The following is a 4130-nucleotide window of genomic DNA, read 5'->3' on the forward strand; positions in this document are numbered from 1 at the left end:
CGGTGGTGGTGGGGATGGTTTGGGTCTTTGGGTCGGATTTGGGTGTGTGGAGAGACGGTGGGAGAGTGTTTGAGAGACGGTGTGGGTGTTTTTGAGAGACGGTGTAGTGTCGCTGAGGTGTGACTGACAGAGACGGTGGAGACTGAGAGAGATTTGAGAGTGAGACTGAGAGAGATGGTGAGAGTGTTTGAAATTGAGGGATTATTTAGAAAAGTTATGTGGGACAGGTGGAGCTTCAAAAAAATCGAGTCCAATGGACTCGATTTCTAGGTCTATGTGGACTCCCTGTCCACCTCACCTGCTGCCAAATGAACAAATCGAGTACATTATACTCGATTCATAAGCCCAAAATCAAGTTCTCTGGACTCGATTTGTTAGAAACCAAATTTGTTTCAAACCTTTGTTTACTAATGATATAGTTTGGATTTTATAGTTATTTAAAAAAAAAATTCCCACTAAGACTTGAACTTATTTTAACCAAAACAAATAGAAAGCCTTTTGACTTTGAAGCATTTTGTGTGGATGTTGTGCTGCCAACGCATTCTTAAAACTTGAACAGTTTCAGTTTAAGTTAATATTTGTAACCTTGATTTATTAGCCTTCTTGGTTAAGGAAAAAAAATCCTATGGGAATATGATTTAATAATGGGTTAAAAACTTCTAATATCAAACTATCAAACCTTTTTTTAAGGAAAAAACCATACTAGACTATATAAAAATATATGCCCTAAAAAAAGACTATATATATATATATATATCCATAAAGGGGAAAGGACGACAGCGCAGAAGGCGGAAGCACAACAGATAGCAGATATATGGAATAATTCAAAGTAAATTATAATTGAAAGTAAGGCGGTAGAACCAGCCAAGCAGTTGTTATATCAAGATAATTCAAAGTATTGGAAACATCAGTGTTTATTGAATATACATCAAAATACTTACAGTAGTAGTAGCAACAAGATTACAGTGATCAACAGGTTGGGTTAGGTAAACAGTATAAGGCTTGAAAGCTAGTCCTAGTTCCTAGTTACAAGCTTTGTGTAATCAGTGAGATATCTTGATCTAAGGAAGTCCTAGAGAGAGTTCTAAGGGAAATCCTATAAAAGATTCTGAGTTTAACAATAAGGGACAACCCCCCTTATATAAGTGAAAAAAGCAGAAAATAGTACAAAGCAAATAGTGACATTTTACTATTCACATCAGGACCCGTGAGGGGCATTAGGAGCAATATCCGGAAGGGATCAGATCAGCTTTTGAGAACGAAAGAATTTTGGCATGTTGTGCCCAAAATATCAGCAAAATAACAAGTAAATAGCTTTATCTTTTGAAGAAGTCTTCATCTTGGAAAGTCAACAATGGAGGAAAGTTAGTACATAGTGATGGTGCCAGAAGAAATCATTATTATCAGGAAAGCATCTTCGGCAAATAGTAACTAGTGAATATTGTAGCATCATCTGGCTAGACCAATAAGAAAGTCTTGAACTGAGATCACTATGCTTCTAGGTAGAAGCTGCATCAGATGGGTAACCAGCATAAGGGTCCCCTGGAGAGGGATCCCATGAGGGATCATCATTGCATTCATGTTCATGATAAGTTGAATATTAGTTACAGAAACCACAATACATTAATGGTTCATAAATAGGATCTCTTGTGAGAAATATTCTTGGGTCATCATGTTCAACCCATTGTAAGTGTCGGATCGCAGAAGCATAAGGTTTGTTAACAAAAACAGAAATTCTGTCTGTACAACCAAAGAAATGGTAGTCTTTCCATAATTCTTCAGAAACATCAAGAATTCGATTATTAAAGTAACTTCTCCAACATTCAGCAAGAGCATAGGAATGCCTATGTGAAACATAAGCATTTCCTTCATACCATTGGCCTTGGTGAGTATATCCATTGATTAAAACAAGATGCTTGGAAGGTTGAACATTCATCCAATTATTATTTTCCCATTTGGGCAAAGTACTCCAACATCGGATGGAAACATAAGGGGTTACTGCAACATCTGCAACAGCCTTTTGGATAATATCAGGAAATTGGTTAATTTGATAATGGCTTGTTAATTTGATGAGTCTGACGAAACCAAATTCAAACATTTGAGAAAGCCAGAAGGGATCATTATTAGAACCATCTTCGTAATTAATCAAAAGGCCAGGGAAATGATGGGTTTTTTCATGTACTCTGAGACTGCTCCCAAAGTATTTTCCCCATTTCTTTTTCAGGTAGCCTTTGTCGTTCCACGATGTTCAACAATGGTAGGGGCAATTGAGACAAGGGTTTTTAAATGTTTTAACCAAAGATCAAGATCTTTAGTCATAGCCTTGCTTTCAAAAATACAAGTTTGTACTTCTGGAGGCAAGTTGGCAACAGCACTTTTAAGCAAAGATTGGTTTTTTAGACTCAATCTAGCAAAATCAGTACCCATTATAGTCTTTCTATCCATTGGATGGATTTCCTCTTTGCCAAAGAGTTGACTAATCAGGTTTGATTCATCATGATGGTTTTGGGCGTAAACAAGGCAATTAGAAAGTTGGTCGGCAAAGGCTGCATTTTCAGTAGTAGGGTCAACAATTTGGGTAGTAAGGTTAACAAGGTGAATTTCAAGTGCTCTCATGGTTTTGTTGAATAGTTTATGGTGGTTTGAAGATTGGGCAGCTTGAAGGTTATCTAGAATGAATTTAATGGAATCTGGTAATTCACTATAGACTCCATTATGGAATTGCAAGTCTTTATTCAATACTTCCTGTAGGGTTAATATGATATCACCACTGGAATATGTCACCTCTGCCGGGACAAATTCCTGAAGGGATGTTGCATTACTGGATTTTACTCCAGAAGATGCGCCTTCTTGCATTACGAAAGGGTATCCTGCTAGGAACCTTTCGTCTTGAGGAAAGTCTTGTGTAGGTGCTTTCCCCTTATCCCTCTTCTCTGCCGAAGAAGTCATAATATTCCACTTAGTAGTAGTAGTACTAAATCTTACTTTGTCCTGCCAAGTAAGGGAGAGGATGTTAAGCCAGTTGGCTATAGTTAATAATATGATAGAATATTTTTTTGACAAGTGAGAGTAAATAGTATCAATAAAATTCTTTTGAAAAGTATGTTTCAAAAGCCAAAGGTCAATAGTAATATATATTAGTTGTGCCAGACAATGAATGTTGGGATGACAATGATTAGTTTGGAGAATATTGGAGTAAGAGGGGAACATGCTACAGACAAATTTGGACCAAATCAAAGACTTGGTCAAAAGCCTAATGCAAAGAATACTTTTTTGAGTTTTAGCATCCGTAGGACATTCTTTGGTGAAGATATGCTTTTCACTAAGGTTTTTGTCATCATGCAAGTAGTCAACAAAAGAGATATTCATATTGTGGGGGTAACTATCATTCATCAGGACACTGTAACAATTGGCAATAATTGTTGGCAACAAATGTGCATAGAGTTGTCCACTAGTCTTCTTAGAGCTATCTTTTTGTTGATGAAGCTAAGATGTTTATTAACATTATCAATATGAGTTTCACATTTTGAACAAAATTTGAATTTTACTTTCTGTCCAAAAGGATCAATAGTAATTCCATCATCTTCAATAAGAAAAGGGTACAAAGAATCAATAAAAGGCAAACCAAGAATTACTTTATCAGTCATGTTTTTAACAAGTACAGAGGAGATCTTAAAGCAAACACTATCATGGCAAATATGAGCATTGTTTAATTCATACTTGATTTTCATTTTAGTTCCATTAGCTGAAACTAATCTTTCAGTAGATTTTTCAAAATATTTAGAAGGAATCAGTCATTCTTGAATACAATTAACATCAGCACCAAAATCAATCATAGCAACAACATCAAAAGCATAATCATGAGCAACAACAATTTTGACTTTAGTGTACCATTTGGGCAGCATATGTTTAACAAGAGACAATTGATTATCAATCAAATTAATCAAGGTACGATCAGAAACATTACCAGAAGGAGAAGCTTGTTGATCAGATTCATCTCCGTCTTTTTGCTCATCATCATCAGATTGGTGTTTATCCATATTTTTATCAATCTTTAGAATTAACAATTATTGTTTAAGATGATCATTATCATGTTTAATAGTTTTAACATCATTTTTTAATTGAATTAT

This window comes from Castanea sativa, chromosome 2, assembly GCF_040712315.1.
Source record: "Castanea sativa cultivar Marrone di Chiusa Pesio chromosome 2, ASM4071231v1".
NCBI classification, from domain to species: domain Eukaryota; kingdom Viridiplantae; phylum Streptophyta; class Magnoliopsida; order Fagales; family Fagaceae; genus Castanea; species Castanea sativa.